Here is a 19,147-nt window from a genome sequence, read left to right as displayed (position 1 = left end):
GAGTTGTTGCAAGGGCAGTATCTATTGTTCCTGGGGATTTTTTCATATCTACCCTCCGAAAGCTTGGAGGGTAGGGCATTAAAGCGGGCCAGAGAAAAAGCTCTTCTATACTTGGCGACAGTTAACCAAATTAAGTAATGCATCCCCTCATTATGATGGAAACCAGTTAAACCCAGTGAGCGAGGGGAGCAAGGACCTGAAGCATCTGCAAAAAGCTCTTGGTTATCGATGTCAGCTAACTGCTGCTTAACAACCCCCCGAGCCATGCTGAGTTCCATAGAAAGCAGGTCATTATGAGAAAGGCCAACCGAAACAATTTTATCCATCACCAGTTTAAACCAAGGTGACTCTGTAGGGTCACTCAGCATCTGCCTCATAAGTGAGTCCTGCGGGAGCAGGGAGCAGCATCGAAGCCAGTATTGGATTGTATAAGTCCAGGCAGAGCAGTTTATAGAATTAAGGCCAGCTTCCAATTTAAGGGTAGCACCAGAGATGCATCTAGGGACTCCAAAAATGGATCGAAGAAAGAAATTTAAACTTCCCTCAAGAGATCCCTTAAAATAGGGATACCAAATTGGGGCCCCATAGAGCATCACTGGGACAATTTTTGTTCTGGCAACACAAACGGCAGCTGGGACAAAATTCCCTCCCTTAGTGAAAAAGAAGCAGGAGATAGCGCCCAGGTTTTTCTCAGCTTTGGTTTTGATGTATTTGAGTTGAGGTCCCCAGTTGGCAGCTTCGTGATACCAAATCCCCAAGTACTTATAGGAGTTAACCTGTTCAATTCTAGCAGAGCCTAAGAACCAGGGGAACCTGACCTTCCTCCTAGCGAACACGACTGCTTTGGATTTGGCGTGATTAATTATTAACTGGCTGTCTTTACAGTAATCTGCAAACCCCATAAGTAGTCTTTTTAGGCCCAGCTGTGTTTGAGAGACCAGGACCGCATCATTTGCATAGAGCAGGATACATACTTTTGTAAGCTCAAATTTGGGTGGGTGAGATTGTATCCTTCTCAATGCAGGTGGAAGATCAGCCAGGTACAAATTAAATAAGGTAGGGGCAAGAACACACCCCTGTCTAACCCCCTGGGAGGAATGGATCTCCCTTGAAAGGTGACCACGATAGTCGTGTTATGATGTAATGCAGATATCAGGAACAGTAGCTTTTTATCAATGGACAGAGATTCTAATTTGCTCCATAGTCGATCATGGGAAATGGAGTCAAACGCAGACTTCAGGTCTATGAAGGCTGTAAACAGTTTGCCACCTCGAGGTTTAGAGTATTTGTATGCTAAGTGAGCCAAAACCAAATAGTGATTGAGAGTGGAGCACCCTGGTTTAAACCCTATGTACTCCTCTCCCAAGATATTGTTCGTACTTATCCACTGTTTCAGCTTTGAGCTTAGATAACTAGCATACAGCTTTCCCACAATCGACAACAGACTGATTGGGCGATAGTTACCCGGGTCACTCTTGGGGCCGCTCTTATAAATGGGAATGATGTAAGCCTTCAACCAAGTTATGGGGATTTTACCAGATTTATTTATTAAGGTAAAAAGAGAGGCCAACAAGGGAGCCCACCAGTGTATATTACATATCATCAACTCCGAGGGGATACCGTCAGGTCCAGGAGCTTTGCCCACCTTTAATTGGGATAATAGTTCCTCAATGATGTTAATGTCTACAGGGGGCCACTTGGGAATGTCAGGAGGCAAATAGGGAGAAAAACTTGATTTAGAAGAATTTGAATCATTGAACACTGCTCGAAAAAGGTCCTCCCAGATGTTAGCTGGGATGTGGCAGTCAGGGCTACCGTTGTGATTAGCCAGGGCCCCGGAAACAAGCTGCCAAAAGGACTTGGTGCTACGGGTAATAGATGCTGCTATCAGCATTTGCCATAGATCTCTGGTAGCCTCGTTTTTCTTCCTGGACACAAGTTTTTTATATTCTTTCCTTAATTCATAATATGAATAGCGAAGTTGACGCTCATTGTTGCTATGGTACTGGCGGTAAACAAAATGAATTCTCCTCCTTAGATCGATGCATTCTCTGTCAAACCATACATTAGATCTTTCTATAGGGACTCTAAGGATTTTCTTAGAAGTGGTTTGGAGTGTGGAGCTCATGTCTTGTATCAGTTCATCAAAAGTAGTCATGCCTTTACTAGGCAAGCTGTCTGTTGTAATTGATGCTACTGTTCTTATTATGTGAGGAGAGGAAATATACCTATTAAAAGCCTGACCTGTTTTGGTGGACCATTTAATCTTGTGTACACTAACCTCTATAGGTAAGTTGAGGAGTAGATGGGATGATTTTTTTAACTGAGACAAGCCAGGGATTAAAAGAGAAAATTCCAGTGGCAGATGATCACTATCAGAGTTAACTGCAACTCTAAAAGCATAGCCCAACGTTTTCACCTCCTTACAGGTAATAATATAATCGATGACACTTGAGCCCCTGGGAGAGATGAAAGTAAATTCCCCCCACTCATCATCTACACTAGAGCCATTCAAGATACATAAATCGTTTTTAGAAACAAACTTGAGCAGATCAACTTCTGCACAGTTCAAGTAGATGTCTTTAGAATGTCGTAAGTTGCGCCTTAGTTGACTCCTGTCAACATAGAGAGAAGTGTCACTCGGAGGGACACACGCCAGGTAGGTTCCCGTCCTAGCGTTGAAATCCCCTGCAATTATGGGGAGTGCATCAGGAAATTTAGACGTCCAGTGTCCGAATAGACAGTCAATCTTAAACCAATTTAACATGGAATCCTCTTTACTTGTTGATGGAGGAAGGTAGATATTAAGTAAGAGTAGGGTTATGGATATAGATCTCAAATCCAGAGTTAAGGCCATCAAATTAGAGTCATTATCCGAAAGCTCGGTTATCTTAACATCCAAGGATGATGAAATCAGGATACATAGACCCTGTTTGGCTCTACCCTTACCCTTAGTAGTGTTTGCAGGGATGCAGTAGGTCACAAACCCATTTACAAAAATATGATCTCTACACCAAGTCTCTTGGAGCAGAATGATGTCAAACTTGTCCATATAGGCCAGAAAGTTACAATTGCTGCTTTTGCATTTCCAGCCCGCGATGTTCCAGGAGAGAAATTTTAAAGAGGTAGAGCCGTTCACCAGTCGAAGTCAGTCTACCTCTTCTATTTTGTCCAAATTGCCACCAGTATCTGCCATAACACAGCAATTAATAGGCAGTACACGAGGCATAAAATTTTGAGCAATAGATGTGCATAAGCTGTTATTGCGATCCAGTAGGCCACGCTCATACAGTTCCAAAAATTGGAAGGACAACCAATCAGAAGTTTTAGCTTTTGGACTTACATAGGTAGAGATGTTGTTTTGTGGCATTTTAAGGGATTGCAATACAACTACTTCAGGACTTAGCACTGGATATCTCGACAGAGTAGAATGATATGTCTTGGCCATTAAAGATGGATCCAGAGAAGTATGACAATCGGTCGGCCAGCTGGCATCTTTGGCAGGACTCTGTGCGGCCTGCACTGGGCAATTTCCGGAGAAAATCTTGCCTGTTCTTTTTTTTACATCAAGAGCAGGCGAACAAAAATCAATCAGATTCAGCTCAGTATCACAACTTAATATGTTTAAAAGAGTATCTTGCAGGGAAGAGAGACGCAGCAAAATCTCGTGCTGCTCCTGTTTAGGTAGCGCCCCAAAACTTTCTATAAGCAGAGCTTCTTCAGGGACAGGGTTCCCAAGCACAAAATCATCCTTACTTCCGAGGGACTCCCCCATATCACGATGACCCTTGGGCCTCGGGGGGCCGACAGTTGCAGACCCAGAGTTGAGAATTAGTGAGGATGAAGGGACACTAGTCAATTTGACTGAAACCTTGCCCGGAACCACCGTTTGCCTCAGAGTTTGGGGGGAGCGAGTCTTCCCCTCCCTTCGAGATCCCAAGGGCATGGCACAGGAATTGTCCTTGAAATGCCTTCTTAACTCTATGCCTAGTCTTAGGAACACCTCATTGGCTGAATAAACTTTTGCAGCTATAGTTGCCGAGGCAAAGGTTACCAACGCTCAGGCCATTTTATAGTTGTAATGAAGATATTCAATCTTCCGAATAGAATCTAAACCTAGCCCAGTCGTGAATGACACTGGCATAAGCTTCAGCAGATGGAGTTTATGGTCATATTGCGACTGCCAGCCATTTGGTTTAGGGTAGTTGATAAAAACCAGGTCTTTGTCCATTAGCTGGAGGCGCCATTTTTTATTAGTCAAGGATGGTTTCTGGGGGTGCTCTCGGTCCACAGTTCCCTTTATAGGAGCTTCTACTTTATTTGGGGATTGAGCCATGGGCCGCGGATCTGAAAATCCTGTCTCACGATCATACAGGAGAGATAATTCAGGGCACAGAGACAAGTATTCCTGCTTAAAATCAGTCAGAATCAGATACTTTCTGTTTTTGCTCCTTAGCATCTAGTATCCCAAACAATTTGTTAAAATTCATTTTAGGTCCTTTTTTTGTTTTAACTACATTTTTCACATTTTTGGATTTCCTTTTGGGGCACAGTGAGGTCTTAGAATGTTTGCGTTTGGTGTTCTTTTTGCTCAGTCCCAAGATGTTTTTGCCGATCTTCTTATTGATAGCGGTCTTACTGGTCTTTCTAGGTTGGGTTATCGTTCTGTGTAGGTTTTCTGATGGGGGGGCTTATTTGTAGTACTGGCTTCCCGTTCTACTCGAACCTTGAACTCTAAATCAGTGTCTTCAGAGGAGGATGGGTTCAGCTGGGCTTTCTCCTTAGTATTCTCCAGAGCTAGATTCATTAGCGAGAACAGCTGCCCCTTACACTCTACAAGGAGATTCTTAATCAGGGATAGATCCTCTGTCCAGCTCATGAACAGGCTCCTGATCAGCTCAAGTTGAGAATTGAAAAGATTAATTACCGTGTGAGAGTCAGTGTCTTTGAGGCCAGAAGGCGAAGGGAGAGAGGCAGAGGGGCTAGGCTGTAAAAATACAAAAGCATTGTTTTCTCTCAGTGAACTCTCAGCAGGGCAAGTCAAATTTGCGTTCTCTGGTCCCTCTTGTAACTGTTCCATTCTACAATCCCCCTGAATGTCGGTTGTAGAAATGGCCGCTAGATCTAATTCCGTGGCCAAACTCTGTTCTTCTGTCCCTTGTGTGTCACAATCCATAGCTCTCGTACACTGAGGGCCCAGGGCCCAGTCCAAAATTTCAGCAGCTGGAGAATCGTCCATGGTCTTTGCTTGAAACCTTCCTTTGGGCTAGATCCAAAGAAATCTGTAATTTTGAGCTGGTTTTGTGTTTTGATGAAGGAGGACATGACATCCTCCATCACGGGGACCAGTCCCATTTGTTTATAACCAACTTTGGTGAGAACCATCTCACCCTGAGTACGGTAAATTGCTAAAAGAGACACAGCATTAAAAGTTATAAACCAGCAACTGCAAACCTAGGCCGAGCTCCTCAGTGTGCCTGAAATTGTCCACCCCAAAATTTCAGGGTCCCAGAGTGCTCCACGTCCATGTTCGACTCAGTCCTTCTCTTTACTTGTTACAAGGTCATTTTCACTTGCCCTATGCTGAGTAGGCTACATAAACGGCAGTAAACCCTGCAGGTGATATCACAGCTCCCCAGGGTAAAAGCCGAGAAGAAAAAATAAACAATCCTAGAGCCTTTGAAGTTGGGAGTTTCCAGGCGAGGGGAGGATTACTCCTTAACCCAGCGGCGTCACTAGCGGGAGTGTAGGGGAGTGCGGACCTCTGGTGCACGCCCTCCCAGGGGCATGGATGAGGTGGCCGGGCTTGCGTGCGCGCGTGCGTGTGCGCACTTGGGGCCAGCCACCCCGTCCATGCCCCTGGGAGGGCACCGCCAGAGGGGCACCCAGCCGGAGAAGGCCTGGGAATGCCGGAACGCCTCCCTCGCCCCGCCAACTCTGCTCCCAGTCTCGCCCGCCCGCCCGCCTCCGAGGAGGAGGAGTTGGAGCAGTCTTGCCGGGCAATGGCACGGGGCGGGGTGGCTCTGGGTGTCACCCCCGTCATGGTGACGCCCGGGTGCGGGCCGCACTCTCCGCACCACGGTAGTGACGCCCCTGCCTTAACCATAAATAACAGTAATTACTTACTCAGCATGAGTTGGGCGTCGGCCAAGTCAAACCGGAGAGAGAAAGAAGAATGTTATCATCACAGAGCTACCCTCTAGAGTCAAAAGTCCAAGTAAAATATAGAGCTGGCAGACGGCAATTATGGGAGAAGTTAGTATACGGCAGCAGGAGTAAAAAGTTTATAATTTGATGGTAATTAGTCCCCTTAACAGGCAAGCAGAGAGAGCTCCCGAGACAGCGTCTTGCTAGGTCACCATCTTTCCCCGAACCAGTCCCTACATACTAGTCGCTGTATTATTGCATTTAGGGTTCTGACCGTGTTTCTATCTCCTTTTGCTTTTGCTTTCCTTTTCTCTAACCATTTTAAGAGTTTTGTCAGTTATCCATTGAGGTCTTTTTCTCTTTTTAACTAGAGGTATTTCCTTTTTGCAATCTTCCCTGATAATGTCTCTGACTTCAATCCATAGTTCTTCTGGTTCTCTATCAACTAAGTTTAAAGCCTCAAATCTGTTCCTTATTTGTTCTTTATATTCTTCTGGGATGTTATTTAAATTGTATTTTGGCATTTTGAGTGCTTTGTTCTTCTTCTTTAGCTTTACTCTGATTTTTGATACAACCAGTTTATGATCTGTACCGCAGTCTGCTCCCGGTCTTCTTTTTGCAGAAAGTATGGAACTTCCCATCTTCTGCTACGAATCAATTTGATTCCTATATTGACCATCTGGTGATGTTCATGTATACAGTCATCTTTTTGGTCGCTCAAAAAATGTGTTGGCGAGAAACAAATTATTGGTTTCACAGAATTCAATAAGTCTTTCTCCTGCTTAATTTCTATCTCCTAAGCCCATTTCCCCACAATTTCTAGTTCTTCTGTTCCCTGCTTTTGCATTCCAGTCCCCCATGATTGTCAGAACATCTTGTTCTGGTGTGCGATGAATTTCTTCCTGTACTTCTGCGTAAAATCTCTCCCTCTTCTTCTTCATTTGCGTTGGAGCATAGACTTGGATGATGGTTATGTTAATAGGTTTCCCGTTAAATCTCATTGATATTGCTCACTCAGACCTTGCGTTATAGTTCCTAATTACTTTTGCTACATCACTTCTCACTATTAAAGCAACCCCATTTCTTCTTAATTTCTCATTTCCTGCATAAAATATTTTGTAGTTGCCTGATTGAAAATGTCCCATTCCCATCCATTTTAATTCACTCACGCCAAGTATTGTAATGTTGATACGCTCCATTTCTTGCTTGACAGTTTCTAACTTTCCCTGGTTCATGCTTCTCACATTCCATATTCCTATTGTGTACATCGTACAACTCTGGACTCTCCTTTCGCATCTGTGAGCATCAGCCTCTGGGCTTCCTTTCGGCTTTGACCCAGCATCATTAGTCATAGCGCTACACGTACTTGTCTGTTGTTCTTCCTCAGGAGGTCGATGAGTGCCTTCTGACTTGGGGGTCTCATCTTCCAGCACTATCTCGTGTTGCATTTTGGATACTCTGTTCATAGGGTTTTTGTGGTAAGAGGTATTGAGAGGTGGTTTACCTTTGCCATCCTCTGAGTCTGGCTGCATTTTAGTCTGGTATCTCAGCTTTCACCATTCCGCCTTTGGTGCTCCTGCTAGGAGTCTAGCCTCTTGGTCTAGACTCCTGGCGGCATTGTTCTCAGCTTCTTTGACGCTCTCAAACCCCCTCACCATGTTAAGGAGTGCATCCTAGAGGAGAAAAGGAATACTAGAATTGCCTCTTGGTCTGATCCAGCAGGGCTGGATACCTTCTTATCCTGATACCTTCTTATGCTTTAAATTGGAAGGACCAGGATTGAACATGAGGAGGGGCCTAGTGTAAGGGGGAGAGGTTTAAGGAATCTGGAACAGCACATGGACATAATATGGAGCCAGATATAGGATGCACCTAAAAGGCTGGAAGTTGAATATATTAGGGTGGGTTTTTTTAGTGGGGTTTTTTGAGAAGAGAGAGCCAGTGTGGTGTAGTGTTAGAGTGTTGGACTATGACCTGGGAGACCAGGGTTCAAATCCCCACACAGCCATGAAGCTCACTGGGTGACCTTGGGCCAGTCACTGCCTCTCAGTCTCAGAGGAAGACAATGGTAAACCACCTCTGGATACCGCTTACCATGAAAACCCTATTCACAGGGTCGCCATAAGTTGGAATCGACTTGAAGGCAGTCCATTTCCATTAAAGCACAAGAAAACAAATTAATATACTAATTGGAGAGAGAATAGTTTGGAAATGAAGAGGATCTGCGTTACACGAAGTCAGACCATTTATCCATCTAGATCAGTATCACTAATTGGCAAAAAACTCTTGCAGTTTAAGAACGTACCTATAGCCATCATACATTTCTATCAAACTTTAAAAAGCAGGGAAATTGGGCATTGGAAATTGGGCAAACTGGAAATTTGCGACCGGTTGGTAGTTGTCACAAACCAGTGGGTCCAGGGTGGACTTTTTGAGGAGTGGTTGGATCACCGCCTCTTTCAAGGCGGCTGGAACCACTCCCTCCCGCAATGATGCATTGACCACGCCCTGGATCCACTAGGTCAGACCCCCTCAGCAAGCTTTAATAAGCCAAGAAGGGCAAGTGTTGAGAGGACAAATTGTTACTATTTCTCCCTCCCGTTTTCACATCTCCTTCATCTTGGTCTAAACCCACTTTCTGCATGATATGTTATGCATATAGAATAAGGTGATAAAATACACCCGCCTCACACCCTTTCTGATGGGAAACTAATCGGTTTCTCCATATTCTGTCCTTACAGTAGCCTCTTGTCCAGAGTACATATAGGCTGCGCATCAGAACAATCAGATGCTGTAGCACCCCCATTACTTTTAAAGCAGTTTACACCTGGAGACTGGGAAAGAGGCTACTTCCGCCACCCAGTCCTGCAAGGGTTAAAGGAACTGAATTGTAGATCCTAGAGAGGTAGGATTTTAAATGGAAAGATAACCGTCCGCGCTTACTTTTCTCTTCCTCGTGAGATTCCTCGAAGGAGAGAGGCAGGTTGATGCACGCAGAGATCGGGACATGGGAAGAGTTCAAGGTGCATCCTTGGAGACAACGGCGAGGGAGGAGCATTTGGGTGAGGAGGAAAAGGAGAAAATAATTTTTGGGGAGGAAAAGGAGGAGGAACCTCCCCCTGATTCCCCTCTTAGAATCCTAGGCAGGGGATACTCTGTGCAATCCAGCTGCATTATCTCGATTGCAGGATCCTCTTTGAACCTCCCCTTGGAGATCAACCCAGTCGCCAGGAGATTTGGATGCGGAAGGGGAGGTGGGGTGTTTTGGGAAAGCCACTTGGGGGAAGAGAAGAGCCGGGGGGGGAAAGAGCGTCTGTGTGGGTCTGAGAAAGACCTTCTTCTTCCTCCCCTGTGTACAGTCGTCTTTTTGGTTGCTCAAAAAATGTGTTTGCAAACAACAGATTATTGGCTTCACAGAATTCAATTAAGTCTCCTGCGTCATTTCTGTCTCCTAGGCCCCATTTCCCTACAATTCCTAATTCTTCTCTGTTCCCTACTTTTGCATTCCAGTCCCCCATGATTATCAGCACATCTTGTTTTGGTGTGTGATTAGGGTTACCAGGTCTCCGGTTTTCTGCCGGAGTCTCAGGGAAAATGGGGCCGTCTCCGGCCTCCGGCCATATGTCAGTCAAACTGGTGGATCTCCAGCTTTGTAGCGGCCCCCTCAACCACGCATGCGTGAAGAGGCGGTGGCTGTGGAGGCCAGGCTGGGCTGGCTCCTCCTTAGGCAGTTCCCCTGCTCCGGAAAGGAAAAGAACTCTTTCCGGTGGCAGCTCAAGCTTAGCAGCCCCGCAGAGCTGGCTCGCCTGGTGGAGAGAAGGCAGCGACTCTCGCCTGGATTCAGAGACCCCAACTGCTTCGGCTAGCGGAGCCCAAATGCACAGGAAACTGTTCAAGGTGAGGCTGCCTTGATTTAGCCCTGTCCACTTTGGAACCCGTTTCCTCGCTTTCTTGTTATGTCTGGCCCCGAGATCTCCCTCCCCTGTCCCCTCCCCCGTCGCTTCTCCCTTTCTCTCTCCGCCCGCCCCCTTTCCCTGGTAATAACGACATGTATGCCCTCCTGCCCACATTCTAGCAACCGGGAATGTGCCAAGCGCCACAGCAGGCAGCTGCTGCCACCCACTCGCCTTGCCTTGCCCTGCCCCCTCACGCAATGCAACGGACCCCCACCCCAGAATCCTGCGCCCCCTCCTCTTTCCCTTGGGAAAATGGGGTGAGCCGGCGAGGAAGGGGGCTCTCTTTCAGCCTCCCCCCCTCAATTCAGGGCTCACAAAGGCTCCCGGTCTCCTCTCCCTGCCCGCCAAGCCACCGACCGGGGGGAGGGCAAGGCTGGCATCGGCCGGCCTCCCTTCCCTTCCCCTCGCCTGCTGGTCCCCAGCCGGCCCGTGCGGTGCCTGGGGTGCACACCTCCGCCGCTGCGATGCAGCCCCTTGCGGCTGTCAACCTCTCGCTCAGCCCCTCCCTGCCGATTGCAGCTCTCACACACTCACACGCACCCGCTCTCACACACACGGTGCTGGGAGGGAGTGCGGAGGCACAGTCAGGGCTCACAAAGGCTCCCGGTCTCCTCTCCCCGCCCACCAAGCCCCCGCTCGGGGGGGCAAGGGTGGCATCGGCCGGCCTCCCTTCCCTTACCCTCGCCTGCTGGTCCCCGGCCGGCCCGTGCGGTGCCTGGGGTGCGCGCCTCCGCCGCTGCGATGCAGCCACTTGCGGCTGTCAACCTCTCGCTCAGCTCCTCCCTGCCGATTGCAGCTGTCACACACTCACACGCACCCACTCTCACACACACGGCGCCGGGAGGGAGCGCGGCGGCACAGTCAGACAGGCGGAGCCGGACTCAGTGAAGCTGGCGGGTGAACACTCACGCCCGGAGCCGCCACCGCGCATGCGTGCGTGCCCACACACCGAGCGAGGCAGCCCGAGCCGCTGCTATAGTCCGAGCGGGAGCTGCAGCTGCAGCTTCTCCGAGCAGCATGCTCTGGGAGGGTGGCATAGGTAGCTTGCTGGCTGGCCAGCCGATGCCAGCCTTGCCCCCCTGATCGGGGGCTTGGCGGGCGGGGAGAGGAGACCGGGAGCCTTTGGGAGCCCTGACTGTGCCACCGCGCTCCCTCCCGGCACCGTGTGTGTGAGAGCGGGTGCGTGTGAGTGTGTGAGAGCTGCAATCGGCAGGGAGGGGCTGAGCGAGAGGTTGACAGCCGCAAGTGGCTGCATCGCAGCGGTGGAGGCGCACACCCCAGGCACCGCACGGGCCGGCCGGGGACCAGCAGGCGAGGGGAAGGGAAGGGAGGCCGGCCGATGCCAGCCTTGCCCCCCCCGATCGGGGGCTTGGTGGGCGGGGAGAGGAGACCGGGAGCCTTTGTGAGCCCTGAATTGAGGGGGGGAGGCTGAAAGAGAGCCCCCTTCCTCGCCGGCTCACCCCTTTTTCCCAAGGGAAAGAGGAGGGGGCGCAGGATTCCGGGGTGGGGGTCCGTTGCATTGCGTGAGGGGGCAGGGCAAGGCAAGGCAAGGCAAGGCGAGTGGGTGGCAGCAGCTGCCTGCTGCGGCGCTTGGCACATTCCCGGTTGCTAGAATGTGGGCAGGAGGGCATACATGTCGTTATTACCAGGGAAAGGGGGCGGGCGGAGAGAGAAAGGGAGAAGCGACGGGGGAGGGGAGGGAGATCTCGGGGCCAGACATAACACGAAAGTGAGGAAACGGGTTCCAAAGTGGACAGGGAAGGACACACTGTTCACTGTGGACTTTCACCGTTAAAACCATTTGGAACAGAAAAAAGATCAGAAGAGCTCTGTATTGCTAATTATAATAAGGAGTTTTGTAAAGACTGCATTAAAGAGTATCAGAGAAGCTATTGTATAGTGACCAGCACTATGGAAGCCCCAAGAGTGTTGACATCAAAAGTGAAGGAAAACCTCTTCATAATAACAAAGAAAAACAACAAATTTTGTGGAGGCATGTTGGGAATGCTAGTGAAATGGACAATGGAAAGGAGGACAGTGGATACTCCTCTTTGCTGGCCAGTCAGCATGAGCCCACAGATAATGACGATAGTATGCTACTGGCAGGAAACATAAGTGATACACATATATGCATATTCTTTATCTTTTAAGGAGGCAAGTCCTAAATGGGGGGTGGGGGAGAGAGAACACACACCTCTGCATTATCTTAGAACAATGAAATGGTATATAAATAGTCCCCTGAAAATATTTGTAGGTGACATTGTGTACTTTGTAAAGCCAGAAGCAAGTAAGCTAGATTAAATGTTCCCTAAAAGTGTTGGACTATGACCTGGGAGACCAGGGTTCGAATCCCCACCCAGCCATGATGCTCCCTGGGTGACCTTGGGCCAGTCACTGCTTCTCAGACTCAGAGGAAGGCAATAGTAAACCACCTCTGTCTGAATACTGCTTACCATGAAGATCCTATCTGGGATCAACTTGAAGGCAGTCCATTTCCATTTTGCATCACCCTAAGCTTGTGAGAAAGAATGACCTTGTCACTTCAGATGGACCTAGGAACACCCTATTTTAGGTAAGATTTCTATTTTAATCTCCAGAGAATTTTTTTTTCCAATTAATTTTTATTCCAATTTTCAAAACCAAAACAATACAAAAGAAAACAACACAAATCAATAACTAGTACAATACAAAAAGAAGGAAAATATATATATATATATAAAAAAGAAAGAATATTGACTTCCGATTTGTCATAGTTCAGCTATAAATCTATAATATATAACAAACCTATCTCTTAATAGATTATAAAATCACCTTCCTCCAGCGGTTATCTTAGTTGGTTTCAAATCTCATTAACATCATATCATTTTAATATTCCACAAAAAGTCAAAGAGAAGTTTCCAATCCTTGAGATATATGTCAATCAATTTTTTTTACTAAATAAACATGCCAATTAATCCAACTCATCAAATCTACTAAGTCCAGTAATTTTAAATCGCTCTTCTGTCATTATCCATATTGGGTCCATCTTCCATCTTTACGCACCCAAAAATCTTGCTGTCATAGTCATATAATAAAAGTCTGATAGGAATTTCCTCCATCACAGATGTTTTCTTACCATCAAATCCAAACGTATCACTGAAGTGTTGTTGCAAAGCCGCATCTCTGTTCCTCTTTTCCACATGATACACTAGTACATCTCTTGAAGGTTTTTCCATTGACACAAAACAGGGATTAATTCTGTTAACTTTCTCCATTTCAAGTTCCATCAAATCCTTCCAGTCCAAGAATTTTCTTGAACCGATAATATCTTTATCTCCAATCTCTTCAATTCCTTCAAGGACAGCGCTGAATTCCAAACTATAATATTTGTCTCCAGGATCCATCACAGCCAGAAAATCCAAATCTTTTTTCATGTCCATAATTAAGCCAATCTCCATAGTTTGAACCTTGCCTTTAATTTCTCTTTCATCCTTTTTTTGTTTTCCAGATCTATCTTTATTCTCCTTTCTCATAGAATCCTGAGTTTCTTTCAGCTCCTGTCTCATTTCGTGAAATTCAATTCTCCACGCTTGTCTATTATTTCTCAGTTCTTGTTTTATTGAGTTAATCCCATTCATTATTTTCTGAAACATGTCTAGAGATAAAGTCCCTTCTTGTACATCCATGATCTTCTTAATTGTCATTCTTAAAACCAAAGGAACAAAACTCCTTCAATTTTCAATGTCCCAAACAGAGAGCAGCTTATTTCTTTAACCAGTTACAAAGGAGTTAATCTTTCCAGCAAACTAACGTCACACGCTAGACAGCCCTTACAGAGAATTTTTTTTTGAATGGTATGCTCCAAGCAACTGTGGTTGATACAATGTATCATGTTTAATGATGTCACTAGGGCCCGCCCCGTGATGTCACTAGGGCCCACCCCATGACATCACTAGGGCCCGCCCCATGATGTCACTAGGGCCCGCCCCGTGACTAGGACCCGCCCCGTGACATCACTAGGGCCCGCCCCATGATGTCACTAGGGCCCACCCCATGATGTCACTTGGGCCCGCCCCCATTTTCTCAGGTTTTTGGATGGTTCCGACCTGGCAACCCTATGTGTGATCAATTTCTTCCTGTACTTCTGTGTAAAATCTCTCCCTCTTCTTCTGCATTTGCTGTTGGAGCATTGACTTGGATGATGGTTATGTTGATAGGTTTCCCATTTAATCTCATTGATATCACTCGCTCAGACCTTGCGTTGTAGCTCCTGCTACATCACTTCTCACTTTTAAAGCAACCCCATTTCTTCTTAATTTCTCATTTCCTGCATAAAATATTTTGTAGTTGCCTGATTGAAAATATCCCATTCCCATCCATTTTAGTTCACTCACACCAAGTATTGAAATGTTGATGCGTTCCATTTCTTGCTTCACAAATTCTAACTTTCCTTGGTTCATGCTTCTTACATTCCATTTTCCTATTGTGTGGGTCGTACAACTCCGGACTCTCCTTTCGCATCTGTGTGCATCAGCCTCTGGGCTTCATTTCGGCTTTGACCCAGCTGCGTCATTAGTCACAGCACTACTCGTACTTGTCCTTTGTTTTTCCCCAGTAGCTTGGTGAGTGCCTTCTGGCCTGCGGGTCTCATCTTCCAGCACTATCTCGTGTTGCATTTTGGATACTCTGTTCATAGGGTTTTCGTGGTAAGAGGTATTCAGAGGTGGTTTACCATTGCCTTCCTCTGAGTTTGGATGCATCTTAGTCTGGTGTCTCAGCTTTGACCATTCCGCCTTCGGTGCGCCTGCTAGGAGTCTAGCCTCTTGGTCTAGACTCCTGACGGCATTGCTCTTAGTTTCTTCAACACTCTCAAACCCCCTCACCACGTTAAGGTGTGCATCCTAGAGGGATCCACAGTGCATCCAGAGGAAATACCACCAAATGAAAAGATTGATTCATTTATCGATGTGGTCTATTTATCTGTCACAAGAAAGAGGAGGCAGCATAATACAGTAATTAGAGCCACGAAACCCAATATGTAAACAGAATGGAGGCCTTTTCATTCTTGCTTCTCCAGTTTTCAGCAGCCAGCACAGTCGAAACAGCAACCATGGACCATCCAGGGCTTCATACTAAACATCTTTTGGGTCCCAGTACAGCTAAAACAACCTCAGTTCTTCATCCAAACCCCTCCCAGGTCAAATCTGGACCAGCTCTCTGTTGCTTGCAGAAGCCTCACACTCCTTTGATTTGCAGGCAGATGGGTCAGGCTCTTCAAAAAAGAAAAATAAATTTTGTACGCCAAGATGGACCCAAGCTAGATATACCAGGGCACATCTTCTTGCCACTCCATTTTGGTTTTTTTCAGGGTGGGTGGGATATGTGTGTCCAAGTACAATTATAATAGAATCTTGAATTTGTCTCTTAATTTCTGTGAACAGACCTTACTTCAACCGAGTGGCGTGTCTGGGAAAGGCTGGGAGCATGAAGAAGGAGAGCTAGAGTAATGGAGAGGGGGGAAGCTCACAAGGTTACCACAGGGAAGGGGGAGAAGGAAGTGTAAGCACTGTGGGGAAGTCACCATAGTGCTTCCTATGGACTGTATAGGGTAGACTTTGTCAGTTTGGTGCCTGCCAGTGTTGTGCTGGCTGGGGCTGATGGGAGTTGTACTCGAAAATATCTGAAGACCACCAGGTAAAGGAAGGATGGTACACCGCAGTGGTGATGAGTTCCACTACCCCTGATCTGGTCTGAAGGCCACCACCTTGCTGAAGCTAAGCAGGTCTGGGTCTGGTCAGTGCCTGGATGGGAGACTGCCTGGAAAGCATACGTATGCCTCCTTGAGTTTCTACAGTGAAAGAAAGGTGGGGTAGAAATGTAAGACATAAATGCACAAGCTAGTTTTCAATGTTATACTTCAAAGGTAACAAGCTCTGTGAAACCGCCAGCAGTTGCATCTTTCACACCCATATCTAGGTAGTGCAACTCTCTGTGTTGCTTCTTCAGTAGGTCCCTCTGTGGTCAGGACTGCAGCCTTGGGTGATAATATCATTCCAGCTGTTGTCAGGTGCAAACGGTATCAATGCAATTCTCGGGTAATCAATGGAGTCATACTGAAAAGTTGTGCTTGATTCCCAAAGGAGTCCTCTATTGCTGCCTTAAACTTGTTATGTTCTTTTTCCCAAGCAGGCGGTGGCTCAGACAATGACAACTCTAGAGAACCTTTTGGAAATAACGAAGCACGGAGTGGAAAAAGATATTTCAGAATCAAAGCAGACCAAAGAGGCACAAGAGAAGCCAATCAAGGGAGGGGAGGAAGAAATCCCCTAACTCTTAGGGTGCTTATAGGACCTCCTAAGTTCAGAATATACAGAAAATGTGTGGATAAATATTCAAAGACAAATTAGTATTAAACAGACCTTGCAGAACCTACATAGGAAAGAACCCACATAAAAGCATGGAGTGTGGAAAGAGTTTCAATCAGAGTGACCATCTTGATAGACATCTAAGAACCCACACGGGTGAGGAGCCATATCAATGTATGGAATGTGGAAAGAGCTTCTCTCACAGATCAAGCCTTACCATACATCAAAGAACCCACACAGGTGAGAAGCCATATCAATGTGTGGAATGTGGAAAGAGCTTCTGTCTGAATGGATCCCTAGCTTTACATCAAAGAACCCACACAGGTGAGAAGCCATGTAAATGTATGGAATGTGGAAAGAGCTTCAGTGACTGTGGAAGTCTAATTAGACATCAAAGAACCCACACAGGTAAGAAGCCATATACATGCACAGAGTGTGGAAAGAGCTTCCATCAGAGTGGATCCCTGGCTTTACATCAAAGAACCCACACAGGTGAGAAGCCATGTAAATGTATGGAATGTAGAAAGAGCGACAGAGACAGTGAACAACTAACTATACATCAAAGAACCCATACAGGAGAGAAGCCATATAAATGCATTGAGTGTGGAAAGAGCTTCTCTTGAAGGTCAAGCCTTACCATACATCAAAGAACCCACACAGGTGAGAAGCCATATAAATGTATCGAATGTGGAAAGAGCTTCTCTCACAGATCAAGCCTTACCATACATCAAAGAACCCACACAGGTGAGAAACCATATCAATGTATGGAATGTGGAATGAGCTTCAGTGACTGTGGAAGTCTAACTAGACATCAAAGAACCCACACAGGTAAGAAGCCATATACATGCATAGAGTGTGGAAACAGCTTCAGTAATAGTGGAAGTCTAACTAGCCATCAAAGAACCCACACAGGTGAGAAGCCATATAAATGTATCGAATGTGGAAAGAGCTTCTCTCACAGATCAAGCCTTACCATACATCAAAGAACCCACACAGGTGAGAAGCCATATAAATGCATAGAGTGTGGAAAGAGTTTCAGTCGGAGTGATCACCTTGATAGACATCTAAGAGACCACATGGGTGAGAAGTCATATCAATGTATGGAATGTGGAAAGAGGTTCCGTCAGAGTAGATCCCTGGCTTTACATCAGAGAACGCACACAGGTGAGAGGCCATATAAATGCATAGAGTGTGGAAAGAGTTTCAGTCGGAGTTATCACCTTGATAGACATCTAAGAACCCACACAGGTGAGAAGCCATATCAATGTATGGAATGTGGAAAGAGCTTCAGTGACTGTGGAAGTCTAACTAGACATCTAAGAACCCACACAGGTGAGAAGCCATATCAATGTATGGAATGCGGAAAGAGCTTCAGTAACTGTGGAGGTCTAACTAGCCATCAAAGAACCCACACAGGTGAGAAGCCATATAAATGCACGGAGTGTGGAAAGAGCTTCCATCAGAGTGGATCCCTGGCTTTACATCAAAGAACTCACACAGGTGAGAAGCCATATCAATGTATGGAATGTGGAAAGAGCTTCAGTGATAGTGGAAGTCTACGTAAACATCAAAGAACCCACACAGGTGAGAAACCATATAAATGCATAGAGTGTGGAAAGAGTTTCAGTCGGAGTGATCATCTTGATAGACATGTAGGAACCCACACAGGTGAGAAGCCATATCAATGTATGGAATGTGGAAAGAGCTTCCGTCAGAGTAGATCCCTGGCTTTACATCAGAGAACCCACACAGGTGAGAAGCCATACCAGTGTATGGAATGTGGAAAGAGCTTCAGTGACTGTGGAGGTCTAACTAGCCATCAAAGAACCCACACAGGGGAGAAGCCATATAAATGCACGGAGTGTGGAAAGAGCTTCCATCAGAGTGGATCCCTGGCTTTACATCAAAGAACCCACACAGGTGAGAAGCCCTATAAATGTATGGAACTTGGAAAGCGCTTCAGAGAGAGTGAACAACTAACTATTCAGAAGATACAGAAAATGTGTGGATATTCAAAGACAAATTGGTATTAAATAGACCTTGCAGAACCTACGTAGGAAAGAACCCACATAAAAGCATGGAGTGTGGACAGAGTTTCAATCAGAGTGACCATCTTGATAGACATCTAAGAACCCACACGGGTGAGAAGCCATATCAATGTATGGAATGTGGACAGAGCTTCCATCAGATTGGATCCCTGGCTTTACATCAAAGAACCCACACAGGTGAGAAGCCATATCAATGTATGGAATATGGAAAGGGCTTCAGTGACTGTGGAAGTCTAACTAGACATCAAAGAACCCACAAGGGAGAAGACATATACATGCACAGAGTGTGGAAACAGCTTCCATCAGAGTGGATCCCAGGCTTTACATCAAAGAACCCACACAGGAGAGAAGTTATATAAATGCATTGAGTGTGGAAAGAGCTTCTCTCGAAGGTCAAGCCTTACCATACATCAAAGAACGCACACAGGTGAGAAACCATATCAATGTATGGAATGTGGAATGAGCTTCAGTGACTGGAAGTGTTAACTAGCCATCAAAGAACCCACACAGGTAAGAAGCCATATAAATGCATGGAGTGTGGAAAGAGCTTCAGTCTGAGTAGACATCTTAATGGACATCTAAGAACCCACACAAAGGAGAAATCTTTTGAATGTGTGGTGTGTGGAAAGAGCTTCACTCAGAGTGGAAATCT

The 19,147-nt window shown here is 46.3% G+C and overlaps 1 pseudogene; it reads left to right on the top strand.

The window, feature by feature from the left end:
* Positions 1 to 16,539: 16,539 nt before the first annotated feature.
* LOC133378870 (zinc finger protein 883-like) lies at positions 16,540 to 18,480 on the top strand (annotated as a pseudogene).
* Positions 18,481 to 19,147: the final 667 nt, after the last annotated feature.

Source organism: Rhineura floridana, chromosome 3 (assembly GCF_030035675.1).
Source record: "Rhineura floridana isolate rRhiFlo1 chromosome 3, rRhiFlo1.hap2, whole genome shotgun sequence".
NCBI lineage: Eukaryota > Metazoa > Chordata > Lepidosauria > Squamata > Rhineuridae > Rhineura > Rhineura floridana.
This window is presented reverse-complemented; position numbering and strand designations above follow the sequence as displayed.